Here is a 19735-nt window from a genome sequence, read left to right on the forward strand (position 1 = left end):
AAGAAAGTTAGATGATGGCGTCTTCTTTCTTCGGTGTGTTAGATGGTGTTTTGATCCAGGCAAAAGCATTTCATTATTGCGCGGTTGAGAAGAAGGGAGGAAGAAGTTACGGCCAGTTGTTCAATAAAGTGGCTATGGCGGCTGAGAAGACGAGAGGTTGAAGCTGGCTTGCGTGAGAAAAGGAGGAGTTTTATAAATATCAAGCAGCAGGGACACGTGACATGAGATGAGTGGTTCAATGGAAGGGCTTGGTGGCAGCTGCATGAGGTTATACGTGGCATTTATATGACTCAAAAGGCTGCCAGCAAAGGAATTGAGCTTGGCTTGTATATGAGGCTACGCCAATGGAGCTTGGCTTTTATTTCAAGCGCACCTTGTGGGCAAGGTGCTTTGAAGGGGTGAGTAGTGTAACAGGCATTAGAAGAAAGTGGTTAGCTGTAGATAACTATAATAGGTAGTGTTATAATATAGTTTAGTTAGTTGAGAAGGTTATAATACAGTTTAGTTAGTTGGTAGTTAGTTGAAGTGTTAGTTGGAGGAGGATGTATAAATAGCTTGTATGAGAATGTAATTAGCATCTGGATAGTCAATTGTTCATTGTGAACTTGGAGGAGGAGTCCTCGAATACTCAAGGAGGTTTAGGTATCCTCGAAATACCTAGTTCAATAGTCAATTCATTCATTCATTCTATTATTTCTCTCTTTCTCTTCCATTTTCTCTCCTATATTCAGTTTGGCAGTAACCATTCTGTTACATTGTCTTTGGAGGTATGCAACTCTGACGCCATATCTTTGGAAGATAGTCTGACCAAACCACAGGCATGGTTGCTTGAGTGGCTGAGGGAAAGAGCACAGCACGATGTGAAGACTTTCGCGATGTTGAAGGATATTGAAGAGAAAACACGTCGGGCTAATAAGGTTGCACTCCCCCCAGATTGCACTGAGGAGTTGCAGAGGATGCAGGAGGTGATGCGCGACTTAGAAGTGAGGCAACCTCGGAAGAAGGGCGAGAGAGAGCTGCTAAACTTAGAGAGCTCCATTAACTATGGTATAGCTAGCGAGCCTGCTTGGGGAAGGAAGGGCAAGACTATTGGGGTGTAGCCATACGTATAGGATGATTCTTGTGGGTGTCCGCTTTTGCGGGTTTTTGTGAGAAGGAAGGGCATGTCTATCGGGTTGTAGCCCTAGGTGTAGGGTGTTTCTTGTGGGTGTTTGCTTTTGAGGTTTCTTGGGTGGGTCTGTTTTGGGTCTTTTGTGGGTGCTCCTCGTGAGCTTGGGTCTCTTGTGGGTGTTCTTAGGCGTTCTCCTTTTATATTTCTTGTGTATTCGGGTTGTACCCCTTTGTGTTTTTGATATACAACATTACTTATCAAAAAAAAAAAAGCAGAATGTTGTTGCCCGTTCTAGTGCTGAAGCTGAACATAGAGTTATGGCTCAAATTGCTTCCGAGATGTTATTGGTTCGCTTTCTTCTTCATGAATTAGGTCTTGATGTTCCTACTCTTATACAAGTGCACTGTGACAATCAGGACGCTATTTTTGTTGCTAACAATTATGTTTTCCATGAGTGTACCATGCACATCGACGTTGATTGTCATTTTATTCGAGATTTATTGTTGGAGTTGCTATATTTTATATTCGCTCTTTATTTTGATAACTCAAGGGCATTCTTGTAATCTTGTTATTTTTACCCTAATATAATGTGCTACAGTGAGGGGGCTTTTACAGTAGTCCCAAAACTCACACATTTTCTCTCTTCTCTCTCCCTTTTACTGTCTCCTATGTCAACTCTTCAATTAACTTTTACAATTCAACTAGAAGGATAGGCATATAAATAGCAGTAAGGAACGACCAAAGAGGTAAGACAAGCAGAAACACAACTTCTATCATCTTCCTCTATCATTCTACACATGTTGACTTAAGCATCGAAGGGTAGTCGGCTCCGGCCAAAGATCTTTTCACCTAGTCTTATTTTGCAGTGATCTTTGAAGACCCTACCATCATCAAGCCTTAGGTGTCTAATCTAGAAGACAAAATGAAGAACCTAACCCAAACAAATGCATCAACAATCATCATCATCATGAAGTCTCTTAGAAAGTCGGATACCATCCATTAAATCTATTGCTTCTTTTCATATCTTTGTTTTATATGGAATCCGCAACTTTTAAAGAAAACTGACTTTGAATGGTTACCAAATCCATCCATGTACTTAAATTTAACTCAAAGATTTTTCGTCGTCTTTAGTTGAGAATAGTATGAACCATTGTAATCCAACCATACATGATTTGACCTGGCTTAGTTACATGTCCCAAGGGGTAATGCTATGGAACACCTCTTTCTCCGTAAATAATTTGTAATAGGTGACATGTCTTGGTTAACTGAACCAGGGTTATCTTATTAAAATAAAAAATAAAATAAAAATTCAAAATCACACTAGAGTAAAGCATGTTAGGGTTCGAAATTTTACTTTTTTTTTTTCGATCAAAACTTTTCCCTCTCATCTTCTCCCACACTGCTCCCTTCCCCTCACCTCAGCCTCGGCCCACTACCACCACCACCAGCGACACCCACCATGCTAAATCCGGCAGCTCGAAATTCGGCCAAAGGTCACCCGCACCACCGCCGGTCTTTGAGGTTGGCAATAGTTTCTGCTTCAAATCCTGAAAACGAAAAATTTCGTATACATCAATCTCATGAATAGGATACATCAATTAATTCCATGCATTTGTTAGCTGGGAAAGCAAAACCCAAACTGAAATCTTCCCTTGTCTTCAAGATTGAGGCCCAATCTGAACCCCAACCTGAGCACCAACAATTCAAACAACATCATGCATGGAAGATTAGAGATGGAACATCAGTCATATTATGTGTGTGATTAAGGATACATGTGTATGTGTGTGTGAATGTGAGAGAGAGGAGAAACAAAAAGCCTTCCTTGTCATCATAGACAGGAACTCCCCATGATCAGATGGGGCAATTTTTTAAAAGAGAGTTTTGTATTTAGTTCCTTTGAAAACTGGCTAGCTAAAACAATAAAATAAGATTTTGTTATTTTAGCTAGACTTTGAGGAGTTTAGTAGGAATTCTCTAAGGAGAGATCTTTATAAGCAAAAGAAGCTAAAACTGAAGAGTTTATGAAACGAGGCAAAACTGGGATCAGTGTCTCTTAAAAGGGCACAAGCACATTCCTCTGCTGTGGAGTTTTCTTACATTTAAGTGGTACATTAATTTTTTATTTTTATTTTTTTAACTTGGTCACCTCATATGCAAAAAACTTCATTTAATCATGTCCAATTCTTGTTGTCGTCATCCTCATTGTTGTCTCCTCAATTGGGTCCTTTGCCTGATGACTATTTAACCAGACAATGTGAATTCATTATTGGCCATTAGTATCATTGGTTACTTTTTCACTATCATTCATATTTTACTCCTTATAGTTTTGTAGAGACTTTAGATGGACAGTTTATTTATGGTTTGAAATTGCTAAATTTTATTTGATGAATTATTTTTTATTTGGAGAATTAATGAATGTATCTTAAATATAAAGGTAAATGGAGATGGAGACTATATATGTTAGGAGGAAGACAATGAAAAATAATTTTGAAATTAGGTTAAATAAATCTTTGAATGCCTAGGACAAAATAATGTCGACAAATAGCAATGCGTCTAATATGTTATTGTGCAGTTCCTACCCGTATAAGGAACTCCTGTACAACTGCCAATTTCAGTAGAAATTGATATGACTGTAATTTTTGAAATTTATTGTTCATGTGTTTTCTTTTTTCAAACCATTTGAAAATTTGTCACATTACCTATTTGCTGCAGGAATTTACACAACCTTGATGACACTTAAATAGGCAATTGCAGAGTTACTCCATAATCCTGCAATCACGTCAAATAGGATCAATTGGACACTTCATGATTAGATCCCAGTAAAAGATAGGGAAATCTTTTACGACACTAGCTCTGACCTTGAAGATAAGGCAAAAAACTATAAAGAATGAGCTCAACAAGAGATTAAGAAAGAAAGAATTTGATATTGCTGTTTAATATTTTCACATTAATTAATAAAACTTGGTTAACAAATTAAAACCACCATGGATATCTTTTTTTTTTTTTTTTTTTTTTTTACCTCTTTGTCAATGTCGTATATCTGAGCACAATTGTTATGGCGTTACCCAACCTGTAGTACAAGTAAGCATGTAATTGGATGAAAGAGAATTCAAATAATTAATCATTATGATCATGTTCATCATCGTCAGCGAAATTATCATACGGTGAGAAATAAAGAAGGTGAACAAGAAGAAGACCTTGATGGCGGTGGCAACAGCTTTGCTGACGAGCACAAGGTCGGATTGCCATGTGCCGAGCCCTACCGAGGCGATCTTAGCTCTGGTGTTCAGTTCAAAGAATCAAATTCTGTTTGTCATTTTCACGCTTTCCTCTAAGCCAGTGTGCTACATGCTGCTGATATGGAGTGGCAAGGATGTAGAGACGAACAAAGAGAGTGGTACAAAAAGAGAGAAAAATTTGGCTCCTCTGGTGGCCGGCAGAGAGAGGCACTAACAGTAGACAGAGGAGAAGAGTTGGGGTTGTTGGAGGCGATGAGCAGCGTGGGTGATGTTCGGCCGGATTTCAAGCTGGTGATGTGACGGTGTCGCCGGTGGTGGCTTAGGGTGGCGTTCGGTGGCGGAAGTGCTTGGTGGTGGGCAAGAGCTGAAAGAAAATGCATTTTGGCTCTATAAAATAGAGATTTTCTCAAAATAGAGAGTATTTTCATCATTATCTGAATGTGGCACTGGTTTTGAATTGTCGGGAGAAACATTAAGTGTCGTTAATAATCATAACCATAACGTAAATGAGGCACCTGTCACATTAAATTTGCACACAATCAAAACACTTATATCACAAAAGACTAAGAGAGCCCATGATAGAAGGTAATGATAACACATTCACAGATCAATTTCACAATAGAAAAGAATCTTTGATGACTAACAGCAGACGTATGGCAAGCAGAAACACAATAGAATTCTCTAACTGCAACTAATAAGGGAGTATACGATTTAAAGAAATGGAACCACAACAATTCAAACAGGCAGAGCAGAAATGCAATACACAGTAGGGTAGTGTACAACCCTAGCATGAAATTGGAAGTGGAAATTTGCAGTATTATATGAATTGACAACTTGACAAACAAGTTGATAATGCATCACCATGAAACCCGTGCAAAATAAGAGTACCATTCCTCTGCCCTTCCAGAATCATTTATATCAAGGTGACGCCCACACCGAATAATATTCTTGATTCTTCAAAATTAATAAACATCTTGATTTAAAGCCTAAGTATCAAACTTACCCTAACCAAATAGAACACTTTACTAGATTAATATGAGGAATTAATTAATCATTCCTTCACGTTTTGATGTATATTGGGACATGAGTTAATCCAAAAACTTAAGCCTATAAATTTGAGTCCAATTATACTATATTAACCATTCACATTTATGATATCTTTTCAATATGAGACTCGATCTTCTTTCTTCTTCTTTTTATTTTTTATTTATTTATTTATTTATTTATTTTTTATTTTTTAAATTTTTTATTTTTTTAATTCATACATGTATACTCAACAATAATAGCAGCAACAAACTTTGACCACCTTAATTAGTGACCGCTTGATCTTTAATTAGTTCCTTCAGGGTTGAAGCACATGGGGTTAAAAGCAAAACGTGCTACTACAAGAACAAAGAGATATCCCACTTATAGGCTGCACCCACCCTTTCTGTATTTTGAAATTGATGGATTAGAATTAGATGGCCAAACCCAAAACGTAATCTCTAGGGAAATATTTACATTAATATGCTGAAAATCTGGTTTCAATACTTTTTTTCTAAAATCAAATTTCCAGCACAGATTTTTTGACTGCATGCGTTTCACAATTTTATTTCCTCTATCAGAACTTTCAAATAGAGTTCCAGTAAGAATGGAAATAATAAACACTTGTTTCTTTTTCTTTTTCTTCTTAATAGATGAGATTGGTGTTTCATGAACCACATGCATAAAGATTAATGGGATTGGTCTGAGAATTGAGAAATGGTCATATTTCAAGCCAAAAAGGTTAGACCACATATGCTATATATCTTCCAAAGAACACGAATTGACTGCATGATCTGATAACTAACACACACCAATAATGCATATTAAGGAACCCACCATTTACCATATCATTGAAGACAGGTTCCACCCAATTCCTCTAATTCTTTTGTCCTTTGATTGATCATAAGATCTAATCACATTCATGAATTAACGATATTACTTCTGTCATTATTATGGTGGGATCGTCCACTATAACAATATGCCCTTCACAAAAAACCAAATATTTTCTTTATTTTTTCTGTTTATAAGTTCCCAGCTGCCTGCTGATGGGTATTATCTGAATAGTAAGTATATTTGGTAGATTTCATGGAACATACGAAAAATCTGGTTATAAATTGTCTATGGAGAGTAACACCACTACATCATGTTAGGTCGATTATGAGTTGCTATGGAGAGTAACGCCACTAGCTAGCATGAAATTTGAAGTGGAAATTTGCAGCATGTGACTTGCCAGCCACATTACGCAAATCCTGCATAACGACAAACCCAAAGCAAAATGAAATCCTGAAATATGCCTAGCAGGTCCTCTAGTATTATTTATCATGGCTTATGAATTTATGCAACAAAAAATACAAAGCAAAAAATTATAAAAGCACGAACAAGACCCTCAAATAAAGGTAACTTTTTTTTTTGATAAGTAAAAAAAAAAAAAAAGTAACTTTAATTTGAAGGGGTAGTAAAAATGCTGAAGTGAATGAGCCAGGTTGTGAAACCAACATGGCTCGTGGATTATAAGCATGGTGTAGAAAGAAGGGGTAGAGGATTCCTCAGCCTCAGCATTTGCATGTACTGAAGAAGAATAAGAAGAAATTTCCTTGTGGCCTGAAGTCATGATGACTTAAAGATCCAAAACCACAATAAACTTCAAACATGAATAATTCAATCTCATTTCTCTGGTACCCTGACAAAATCTAAAGGTGAATTGAATAATAGTTATATTGATATCACTTGTGGTACAGGGACTTGCATACAAGAAGAGATGATACACACCAAGAAAGGATATACAAGTAATAGATGATATACAGCCAGAAATGATAGCACACTTAGCTACTCCCAATATAATCATTGCCACCAACGAAACCCATGCAAAACCACACCGCCACTTATATGCGCTTACGAACATGACACACACACACACACATATAAAATTAAATTTATATATGAGAGAGAGAGAGAGAGAGAGAGAGAGAGAGATACCTCGCCCAGTAAATGAATTGGTACATCATTCCTTATATGTTCAGGGCACTCAAACAAGTCAATCCATTGAAGCCTTGGTAAATCGTATATATTAAATTGAAGTCTTTTCAATGACGTGCATCGACACAAAATTACCCGTTCTATATTTGGAGGAAGTTCTGAAATTTCTTGAAGTTGCTTGCAACCTTTCAAGTAAAGACTCTTCAATCCAACAAATCTATTGAACCATAGAGGAAGGCTAACAATAGCGCTACCTGATAGATTTAGATATCTTAACGATTTTTGTGCTGGAATTACGGTTCCAACCCCCACAGGCTCTGGTGGGTCCGACATATTAAACAATTGAGATCTTCTAGCCTTTTCTAAAAATATTTCCAATGACACACACCCCCTAGCATACACATTTTCTACATTTGGAGGAAGTTCTGAAATTTCTCGAAGCTGCTTGCAATCTTCCAAAGTAAGCGTCTTCAAGCCAACAAGTCTGCTGAACCATGTAGGAATGCTAACAATAGCACTACCGGATAGATCTAGAGATCTCAACAATTGTTGTGTTGGAATTACTGTTCCAACCCCCACAGGTTCTAGTGGGTCCAACGTATTAAACAAGTGAGATCCTCTAACATTTTCTAAAAATATTTCCAATGACACACACCCCTTAGCATACACATTTTCTACATTTGGTGGAAGTCCTAGAATTTCTCGAAGTGGCTTGCAATTTTCCAAAGTAAGCGTCGTCAAGCCAACAAGTTTGTTGAACCATGTAGGAAGGCTAACAATAGCGCTACTTGATAGATCTAGAGATCTCAACGATTGCTGTGCTGGAATTACCGTTCCAACCCCCACATGCTCTGGTGGGTCGGACATATTAAACAATTGAGATCTTCTAGGTTCTAAAAATATTTCCAATGACACGCACCCCCAAGCAAACACATCTTCTACATTTGGTGAAAGTCCTAGAATTTCTCGAAGTTGCTTGCATTCATTCAAATAGAGGGACTTCAATCCAACAAAACTTTCAATGCATTAAGGAAGGGTAACAATATCACTCCCAGTTAGGTTTAATCTGTACAACGCGAAGCCACAATCAAGCGTCCTAAAGAAATTTGATTATGATAGGGCACAATTTCTAAGATTCAAGTCTCGAAGTTTCGGAAGCACTATTGAGGAAGAATCATCATTAGAATCGCTCGTATCTTTCGAAGGTAACAGTTCGAGTAATTTTGTTCGTGATGAAATTGCATATTCCTTTGTGGATATAATAGAGGATGTGGATTGTGTATTATGCTCCACCTTCTGTAGAAACTTGACTTTTGAACAGTTGTCGAGAGAAAGTTCCTCTAAATGTTGCAACTGATGAATGCTATCTGGAAGATTCATAAGGTTTGTGCAATTGCCTAGATCTAACATTTCAATCCTACCCAAGTACCCAGTGGATGAAGGCAGTTCTTTTATGCTAGTACAACCACTAAGAGAAAGTCCCTCTAAATGTTGCAACTGATGAATGCTATCTAGAAGATTCATAAGGTTTGTGCAGTTGCTTAGATCTAATATTTCAATTCTACCCAGGTACCCAATGGATGAAGGTAGTTCTTTTATGTCTATACAACCATTAAGAGAAAGTTCCACTAAATGTTGCATTTGATGAATGCTATATGGAATATTCGTAAGGTTTTTGCAACCATTTAAATGTAATTTTTTAACCCCAACGAGGTACCCAATGGATGAAGGCAATTCCTCTATACCAGTTTCACTAAAGTTGATATCCTCTAAACATTCCATTTGACACTCAATTTTAGGAAAGTTCTTAAGCCTTGAGCAACCAAAAAAGTGGAGAGATTTTAGAGATCTCAACTTGAGGCTTCTCGGAAAACTTCTAAGATTAGAGCAGCAATCAAGGCTCAAATCAACGAGCTTATTTAGGAATCCAATAGAACTATGAACCTCAACTAGATTTTTGCAACCAACAAGTTTTAATGACTCTAAATTTGGGATCCTTGAAACATCAGGAATTTTTTCAAGGAATTTACAATAATAGAAATCCATAGTTGTCAAGTTTTGAAAATGCTGTCAAGAAAAAGTGGAAACAAATTAGTTTGAACTTTGAAAGAAGTTCACAACAGAATTCAAACAAAGAAATAATAATTAAAAACAATAGTTTTACCTGGACTCCCTCCAATCCCTTGAGATGACTATAAGATATTCTCAAAACAACAATATTGTTTCCACAAAAATTGGATTTAAAAGATTCTTCAGGATATTCAGACCAATCAAGTAATCCTAACTCATTAGAGTGAAAAGTAGGCTCTTCAGAAAAGTGTGCATTACGGCTTATAAACAGTCTAAGCCTTTTCATCTTCTTGAAGGCTTTAGAACTCAAGTGTATCATGTCCGGTTAGGGCAAATCTATTAATATGCCTTCAACTTTGTTTGTTCCCTAGCAAGACAATGTATAGTTAAGTGTAGCTGCAAAATCATAACATAAAGTTCTCCATATAAAAACTTGCTAGAATTATAATTCTTGTTATGTCAAAATTTTATATATATATATATATATAGATTTTCAAAATGAGAAATTTGTTCTTAATTAAAAGCATTCCATTTATTCAGCTCTTTTGTAATATTAGTCATCAAATTTAATTTATTAATCATTGTAAAAGGACAACAAATTATTGAGAGTGGATGCCCATTTGGTAAAGTTTTGGAAGTATTTCCGGTTTTGAAAAGGTAAAAATTGGGAATTTATTTGGTGAGGATCATATTTTTGTAAAAGTTGCATGGGGAGTCCACAAAAGAAAATTGGTTTGATAAAAATTTGAGTAGTGTTTTTCTAAAAACCAGTTTGAGATATACTTTTACAAAATAAAAGAAAAAAAAAATTAAAAGTTCAAAAAAAAAAAGGTCTTGCCCCACAGTGGTGGCCGGTGGAGACAGCCACTGTCAGGCCGCCATCATGGTGTTATGGCAGCCTGGTTCCCACCTGGAGGCTGCCAATTTTGTCTTGTGGCCACCAACAAGCTGTCATTAAGCCAGTAGTACCGCCCAAAATTTTTTTAAAAAGATTTTTACTGTTTTCATTTTTGTTTTTAGTGAGTACTGTTTTCATTTGTTATACATGTAATTAAAGATTTTGGTGGCTTAATTCTGAGCTATTGTAGTAGAGAGTGCTGAGTGCTGGGAGCTGTGTCGGCGCGTGGGGGCGCGTGTGTTGTGGTTGGTGATAGCTGGAGGCTGTGCTATGGCGGGGCCGAGGAGATGGACAGTGGAGTCTAAGGAATTTGAGGTGTTGATCAAGGTAAGGGCATCAGGGGTGAGGATTTTTTAGAGAAGTAAAAGATTCAAAAGGTCCATTTTCTTAAAAAAAGATGAACTAGCTTGGTTGGTGCGTATAGGGGATGAATTGGTGGTTGTGGACAACTCTGTTGTATTTTGGGATCAATCCAGGGCTGGATATCCTAGAATAATTGCCCAAAAGTGCTCAAATAGGCATGGCTGTTTTTTGACAGTGGAGGAATTTGATGGTAGAAGTAGGTGTGGCTCGATCATCATTCCTGAAGGACGCCATGGGTTTGGGTGGGATCGCTTTACCAAGGAAATGAAAATGGCTAACGCATCTCTCGAGGGAAACCGTGTGTTCACAGAGTATAGAGAGTTTAGGGGAGAAAAGGGAGATAACGAGGATAAGAAGAAGAGAAGCTATGCAGAGACAGTAAGATTGCAGTCGAAGGAAAACCAGGTTGATTGCACCTTCGGCCATGCTCAGGATCGGCGAGGTTATTTTTAGAATTATGGCAAGAACTTGGTATTCCCGAAGAAGACCCAAGATGTGGCGATGGCTCAGGGAGGCGTTGGGGGCGTGCCGACAAAGATTTTCTGGCCGGCAAAGTCTGTGCAAAATCCGGTAAAGAATGGTCTGACCGTTATGAAGGATGAAGGTTGCGTGGGATCCTCGTCTTCAGCTCCGGCGAATGTTACAGTAAAGCCAGCGGAGCAGGTGGCGTTGTTGTCTGGTCCTGAGTGCATGAAGGGACGGGAGGGGATGGAGTACCATGCGGGGAAGACCTACTCTAAGGTAGGCATCGAGCTCCTCAACATGAAAGAACTGTTGAAGCGTCTGAAGAAGGAATGTGACGTGGGGATGACACGGATTGATAAGGTGTTAAAACAGATGAGTTTCAGTGGACTTGGGCCGGCAGCTAAGCAAGATGATGGAAAGGGTAAGGTAGAAATGAAAGGGAAGATGAAAATTGGGCCAGGAGAAAGAATATGGAAGCCCATTAGTAGGCTGAAGGTTTAAAAGAAAATGGTGTTTAAACCCAAAGGTAACGTGGCCTCAGGCGCGGGCTCTAGCTCTAGCCCATTCAAAGCTGGACCACGAGCTTTTAGTTTCCCAGCTGCATTGGGTTCTACGGAGGCCCCTAAAAAACTCTCGGCTACTCCGGTGAGTGCGCCGATGGTCGCAGGAGAAGCATTGGGGGAAGGGGGGACTGGGTCAGCAACCGTAGGGAATCTCAGGGAGTTTAGCGGCATATATGTACGAGATGCGGGAGTTTTCCTGGCCGGGACTAGAACCAGCGACTTAAAGGTCGTAAGTCCTGCGAAGAAGACCCAGCCTAATGGTGAAGACAAGAACCTGGTGACCTATAGGAGGAGGAAGAGGGGGCTACAGAAATGGGACATGGCACAGGTGGGTTTGCTAGAAGCCGCAGCTCCGGCATATGGGTAGACGAAAGAGATCCTTGGGCCGACACCGGTAGTCTCGCAGAGAGTACCGGAGATGCTGTCGTCGTCGGGGTATAGTCAGAGGTCGCCGAAGAGACCTTTGGAGACAGGAGAGACTGGGATAGGCGCGGGAGTGGTCCTAGGGCAGATTCTGAGGGGGAGCTCCTTTCGCCGGAAGGTGGGGACAGTCGTGGGGGGTGAGGAACAGCAGGATTGTGTGGGGGAGGCTATGATTTTGGGTCAGTTGAGTCAAGTGGGTCAGGCCAGACTGGATCATATAAAGGAATTCGAGATTGTGAGGCAGGGATCAGGCAGGGTTGAGGACAGTGGTTCAGACATACTAGGCTTGGAGGAGTTAGGGTCAGATGCGATTTCATCCAGGTGGGTAGTTAATAATTGTATACAATTCTGTCCTAAAATTGGTATCTCGGATGAGGGGAGAAAGGAGGAGTTGGAGGCCTTGTTCAATGCTATTGAAGTTTCTAGATTGCAGCATGATTCTGGCTTGGGGGGTATTTCGGCTTGTGTTCCTGAATCCAATGGAATTGAGGAATTAGAGGAAGGTGAGAGGGTGGATTTGGTGGATCATGAAGCTTAACATTGTAGTATGGAATGTGAGAGGGTTGAATGCCCTCAAAAAAAGGCTACGCATTAGGGGTCTATTGAAAGAATGGAAAGCGGATTTAGTGTGTTTGATTGAGACTAAGATGGAGGTTTTTTCCCGTGAGGTGATTCATAGTTTATGGGGAGGTCAACATGTAGGGTGGAAGTACAAAAGTTCTAATGGTTTGTCGGGGGGGATGTTATTGATGTGGGATAGGAGGGTAGTGGATTGCAAGGAGGAGTGTGTGGGGCATTTCACTTTGGCTTGTTCTTTCCAAAATGTGGAAGATAATTGGGTTTGGGCGTTTGGGGGGGTGTATGGGCCGAATGAGGAAGGGGAGAGAAGGGCTCTTTGGGAAGAGTTGGCTGGTTTGTTGAGTGTGTGGGAGATCCCTTGGTGTTTGGGTGGGGATTTCAATATGGTACGATTTCCTAGTGAGCGATCTAGTGGTTCTTATTACTCTTCGGGCATGATGGACTTCTCAGATTTCATTTCAGAGAACAATTTGGTGGATATTCCGATGATGGGGGGTCAATTTACTTGGTCTAATAACCAAGAAAATGAGAGTTGGTCGAGGATTGATCGGTTTTTGCTTTCTCCGGAATGGGAAGACCATTACCCAGCAGTGTTACAGAGGAGACTTCAACGCCTGCTTTCCGATCACTTTCCTTTATTGTTGGATTGTGGGACCCCTTGTGGAGGTAATAAGTCTTTTAAATTTGAAAATATGTGGCTTAAAGCAGAGGGTTTTGTGGATAAGGTTTCTAATTGGTGGGGGTCGTATTCGTTTGAGGGTTTACCTAGTTATGTGCTTGCTAATAAATTGAAATCCCTTAAAATGGACTTGAGAAAATGGAATGAGGAGGTGTTTGAGGATATTGGGAGGAAAAAGAAAGAGCTGTTGGGAGGTATTGAAGAGCTGGATGAGGTGGCAGAGTCGAGAGGTTTAGACCAGGAGGAGAAGAGTCGGAAGGCAGACTTGTTGAAAGAGTTGGAGAACACCTTGTTGTGTGAGGAAATTCATTGGAGACAAAAATCGAGAGCTTTGTGGCTCAAGGAGGGGGATCGAAATACTCGTTTCTTCCACAAGATGGCTAATTCTCATCGTAGGGGCAATCGTGTGGAGGTGCTTAGTATCAATGGTCAATTATCAGGGGACCCAGCTGCAATAAAAGATCACATAGTGCAGTACTATCAAGGCTTATACTCGGAACAAAGCACTTGGCGTCCTAGAATGGATAACCAACCATTTTTGTCTATTGATGAGGAGGATAATAGGTGGTTAGAAAGAGATTTTGAGGAAAAGGAGGTTTGGGAGGTGGTAAAGAGCATGGATGGTGACAAGGCCTCGGGTCCAGATGGCTTTTCCATGGCTTTTTTTCAAGCTTGTTGGGAAGTAATTAAACAAGATGTTATGGCGGTTTTTGCTGAGTTCTATCGAAGACGTCAATTGGTGAAGAGCTTGAATGCAACTTTTATTTCCTTGATTCCGAAGAAGGCGGAAGCGGTGGAGATGAAGGACTTTAGGCCCATCAGTTTGGTGGGAGGGGTGTACAAAATTGTTTCTAACGTGCTTGCCAATAGGTTGAAAACTGTTTTGGGTAAGGTCATCTCCTATTCTCAAAATGCCTTTATAGGGGGTCGGCAAATCCTAGATTCCATTCTCATTGCCAATGAATGCGTGGATAGTCGCATGAAATCGGGGTAGCCAGGTGTTCTTTGTAAATTGGACTTGGAAAAGGCCTATGAGCATGTCAATTGGGATTTTGTTTTATATTTGCTGCATAGGTGTGGTTTTGGAGAGAGGTGGAGGGCTTGGATAGAGTGGTGTATTAAGTCGGTGAGATTTTCCATACTTGTGAATGGTTCTCCGGAAGGCTTCTTCAATAGTTCGAGGGGAATTCGGAAAGGGGATCCTCTCTCTCCTTTGTTGTTTGTGCTTGTTATGGAGGCTTTGAGTAAAATGGTGAATGTGACAGTAGAACAAGGCCTTTTGAATGGGTTCTCGGTGGGAAATAGGGTTTTATCGGACTTGATGGTCTCTCACTCTTTATTTGCGGATGATACTTTGATCTTTTGTGAAGCTTCTATTGAGCAAATCCGGTATATACGTCTCATTCTTTTATGTTTCGAAGCTGTATCGGGTTTGAGAGTGAATCTGGGAAAATCAAAGATTGTGGCAATTGGTGAGGTGGAGAACATTGGGGTATTAGCTAGTATCCTTGGGTGTAGTGTTGCCGAGTTGCCTATGAAGTATTTGGGTCTCCCTCTAGGGGCGCCGTACAAGGATACAGTTATGTGGAATGATGTGATTGAAAAGATGGAGTGTCAGATGGCGGGTTGGAAGAGGATGTATCTTTCTAAAGGAGGTCGCCTAACTCTTATTAAGAGCACTTTGGCTAATCTTCCGACTTATTTCTTGTCTTTGTTTCCGATTCCTGTAAGTGTAGCTAAAAGGATTGAGAAAGTCCAAAGAGATTTCTTGTGGGGAGGAATGGGAGATGAGCCTAAGTTGCATCTTGTAAGTTGGAATCAAGTTTGTCGTCCCCTTCGCTATGAAGGTCTTGGCATTCGGAAGATGCACCAATTTAATCAAGCTCTTTTGGGGAAGTGGCTTTGGAGATATGCGAATGAGAGCGAGGCTCTTTGGTGTAAGGTTATCAAAGCTAAGTATGAAGACAAGGAAGGTGGGTGGTGCACGAAGGAGGTTTCAGGTTCCCATGGTGTGGGCCTTTGGAAGCACATTCGTCAAGGGTTGAATTTTTTTGCCAAAGGGATCCGGTTCGAGGTGGGGGAGGGCTCGAAAGTTCACTTTTGGCATGATGTTTGGTGTGGGGAGAATTCCTTGAAGCAAGCTTTCCCGTCCTTATTTAGTATTGCCAGACATAAAGAAGCTTGGGTGAAGGATAATTTTACTTGGAGGAGTGGGAGAGCTTAATGGAATGTTATTTTTGTTAGGCCCGTTCAAGATTGGGAGCTGGATTTGGTTTCTCCTTTCTTTGATCGGTTGTATTCTTGCAAGATTTCCATAGGAGTGGCAAATCGTATGTGCTGGATTTCATCCAAGAAAGGAAAGTTTGAGGTTAAGTCGCTCTACAAGGCTTTGTCCCACTCCTATCAAGAGGTGTTTCCTTGGAAGAGCATTTGGCGAACTAAGGCTCCTTTGAGAGGCTTTTTTTGGGTGGACAGCAGCTCTAGGCAAAATCTTGACTCATGATAATTTGCGTAAGAGGAACATAGTGGTTATGGAGTGGTGTTGTATGTGTAAGAAGTCCGGAGAGACAGTCGATCATCTTCTTCTCCACTGTGAGCTCGCGAGTGTTCTTTGGTAGTCGATCTTTATTCGGTTTGGTTTGCATTGGGTCATGCCTTGCAGGGTGAGAGACTTGTTCGATAGTTGGTGGTCGGGAGGATGATCCCAAAGCGCAGTTGTGTGGAAGATGATCCCTCTGTGTCTTATGTGGTGTATGTGGATTGAAAGAAATGCTAGATGTTTTGAAAATTCCACTAGGACTATAGAGGAATTGACCAATTTTTTCTTCTTTACTCTTTACTCTTGGACGGCCGCTTGGCTAGCTCCATTAGAGATTAGTTTTTCTGATTTTCTCTTCCATTTCTCTCCCTCTTAGGCGCTCTCTTTTATACTTCCCGTGTAAATGGGTTGCGCCCCTCTGCGCTTTTGTTTTATATCACAATTACTTATCAAAAAAAAAAACACCTGTACACCTAAAACAAATCTTTTTTTTTAAGGAAAAATGGAGAAGAGTTTGGTAGCTTAGTGGTGAAAATCACATCTGAAAATATGTTTGGTTAACTAGTATAAAAAGAGTTTTTAACGTTTGAGAATGGAAAGTTTTTGAAATTTTTACCAAACATGTAGCAAAAGGGCATGTTTGGAATAGGTTTCGAAAGTCCTTTTTTATTTAGATTTTTTGAAAGAGTTGTTAACAAAGTAAAAATTGAGAAATGTTATTTGAAAACAACTTTCCAAATGGTTTTACGAAAACATAGCAAGTTTTTTTGATAAGTAAAAAAACACAGCTAGTTAAATAGTTGGAATCTATTGTAATTATGGTATATTTTTAACTTGGGTTTAAAATTAAATTCATTCTACTTAATCAATCTTTTGTGTAACATATATGTATACACATACATATATCTGCATTTTTTAAGCAAAAATTTTAAAGAGTTCAATATTTTTCTAGTAGCTTAACTTATGAAAACGAAACAAATGTAAATTATAAAAGATTTCTAACATAAGTCTTACCCTATTTCCTTCTAGGACACGACGAACATCTTCATGAAACCACAATCTACTGTGCTCGTCAGGTTCATTCGGTGATTCTTGTCGAACAATTTCTCTACCCATTTCTTGTAGCAAGTCATGCATAGTTAATCTATCAAACTTATCAATAGATATGAGAGATTTATCCACAAGGACTTTTATTCCAAAATCTGGAAAGAAATCACCCCTATCCAGTATTTTCCTGACATAACCTACTTTTTCACTTTTGAAAAAACATGCAATGTCAAGGAAAATATTCTTCACGGTGTCCTCCAACTCATCATAACTTATTCTAAGTATTTCTTGAATTTTTTTATTAGGAATTTTTTTATACCTATCCAATGCACTTTTCCATTCATGCAAGCTTTTACCAAATAGATCCGAACCCAGCACTATTAGAGCCAGTGGAAGGCCCCTTGCATAACCTATTACATGTTCTGTGAGTTTCACAAAATCGTCATCAGGTTTATCACTTTTGAAGGCATGTCAACTAAAGAGCCGAAGAGCTTCATTGTTATGCAAGTTATTCACCCGGTATACTGAATCAATTCCATGTGCACGAAGTAAATCTTTATCTCTTGTTGTTACGATGATTCTACTTCCTAAGCCAAACCAATCACCTTTTCCAGCTAACTTTTCTAATTGGACTAGCTGATCCACATCATCCAGAATTAGAAGCACCCTCAAACTGTGAAGCCTATGCTTTAACAAAGTAATTCCTTGATCAAGATTGTCAATCATTAGACTTGAGTCTCCTAGGAACTTAGAAAGAAGCTTATTTTGCAAACGGATCAGGCCATCCATTTGGCTGGAAGTTTCTCTAACGTTTTCAAGAAAACAACTACCTTCAAACTGAGAGGCAATCAAGTTGTAGATGGCTTTGGCAATAGTTGTCTTACCAATTCCACCAGTTCCGAAGATCCCTACCAAGCATGTATTGTCTTTCTTCTCAATATCTAAAAGTAGGTTTACATGTTGTAGACGAGACTCTATTCCAACTGGATATTTGGCAACTTGAAAGAATGTCTTTTTCACTAATATTGAATTCACCCATTCAATGATTTCATCAATAAATTTAGGTTCATTCCTACCAATACAAAAAAGATAACAAAACATCTAATGAGTTACTTTCACAATAAAATAATTAAATATGTAGTTACAATGATTTTTTTTCTTTTTCTTTTTTCTCCGTAAGTAATGACAATGGTAGGCTATGAATCATGATGTAAGGGATAATCTTCCCCTCCCTATAGCCCAATCCTCATATTGACTACAAGTCCTCCCCATATTAGAAGGAAAATAAATATATATACTAGTCTAGAATGAAAGGCCCAAAAGTAGTTAGAAATGATATGGATAAAAATCCTTTATGATAAATGGTGATTTGTATCCTTTAAATAAAGGGGTTTGTTTAATTACCCTAATTTAAGAGATTTGCTAGTATTTGAAAATATTCAAATCACTTGTAAAATATTGTTGACACTCAAACTATCATGAAAAGATATACCAAAAAAGCTTTAACGTGTTGACATATGTCATACACCAAACCACCTAAAATCTCCATGTTTTTCTCTTTCCTTTTATCTCTTTGAATTATCATGAAACTCTATATAATAGAAATCATAATTTATCACAAAGAATTTCTATCTTAATCAAGAAATACCTGTAATTCTCTAAATGCTTTCCGGACAAATCAGCCACTTCTTTTAGAGCTGTCTTCCACCCTTTCACCTTCATTACATCATCCTTGAACCTTTTTTCAAGTTTAGCGAATGCTTCTCCAACACTATTGGTTTGATGCCGTACTTCCGACGGATTTACGTCATAGAACAATGGTAGAACATGTTTCTCCCTTATATTTCTACACTCGAGGATCCTTATTAGTTCATCCAAACACCATCGGGATGATGCGTAGTTTTTAGAGAGTACAATGATCAAAATCTCTGACTCTTCAATGGCCTTAACAAGTGCTGGTGAAATTTCATCGCCGCTTCTAAGCTTGTCGTCCATGAAGGTGTGGATTCCCTTTTGACGCAAAGCGAGCATAGATGGGCAGTAAAAGTTTTGCGAGTATCTTTGCCCCTGAAACTCAAGAACACATCCCATCGAGGAATGGAAGAATAAGAGGAAGAAGAAGACGAAGAAGCTCCATAGAAGGCCGATGATGAAGTTGCAAGACTGCTAGTTACTAGAGAAAATTGAGAGTGAATTAGAGAATCCATTTTCGGGACGGACGAGTCATTGAAGCCCAAAAGAGAAGGAGATCTGATCGGGTGAGTTGGGTCGGAGGAAGATCCGGGTTGGAGAAACTCTATGACCGGGGCTGTGTTGGGTTGGGGTTGGTGTTGCTGTTGTGGTTTTCTGTGAGAGCGGAAATGCGAGATGAGGAAGATGGTGAGGATGGTGAAGTTGAGGAAGAGCCAGAGCCAGGGGGAAGTTAACCCATTGGCCATGAAAGCCCAAATTGAGCTCATCTCAGCAAACACAGAGACACAGATTCTTTGGCTACTTGGTGTTGTGGATTTGCCGACACACAGGTTTGGAAGAAAAGAATACAAGTTTGGTCGGGCCGTGATACTAAGAACGCCGGCGTGCATGACTGTTCATGCACGCTAGGCTATTTTTTTTTTTTTTTTTTTTTTCAATAATTATAATAATAAAATATTATTTTTTATTATTTTAAAATATCAAACCATCCCGGCGAGCATCACGCCGGACGTGATGTTGGACCGTGATACACAGCACGCTAGCGTGTGTGGCACGCCAATGTAAAT

At 39.3% G+C, this 19735-nt stretch overlaps 1 pseudogene; it reads right to left on the reverse strand.

Moving 5' to 3' along the window:
- Positions 1-2529: 2529 nt before the first annotated feature.
- On the reverse strand, positions 2530-19132 carry LOC132169026 (TMV resistance protein N-like; annotated as a pseudogene).
- Positions 19133-19735: the final 603 nt, after the last annotated feature.

The sequence above is a fragment of the Corylus avellana genome, chromosome 1, assembly GCF_965113065.1.
Source record: "Corylus avellana chromosome 1, dhCorAvel1.hap1.2, whole genome shotgun sequence".
Taxonomy (NCBI): Eukaryota; Viridiplantae; Streptophyta; class Magnoliopsida; order Fagales; family Betulaceae; genus Corylus; species Corylus avellana.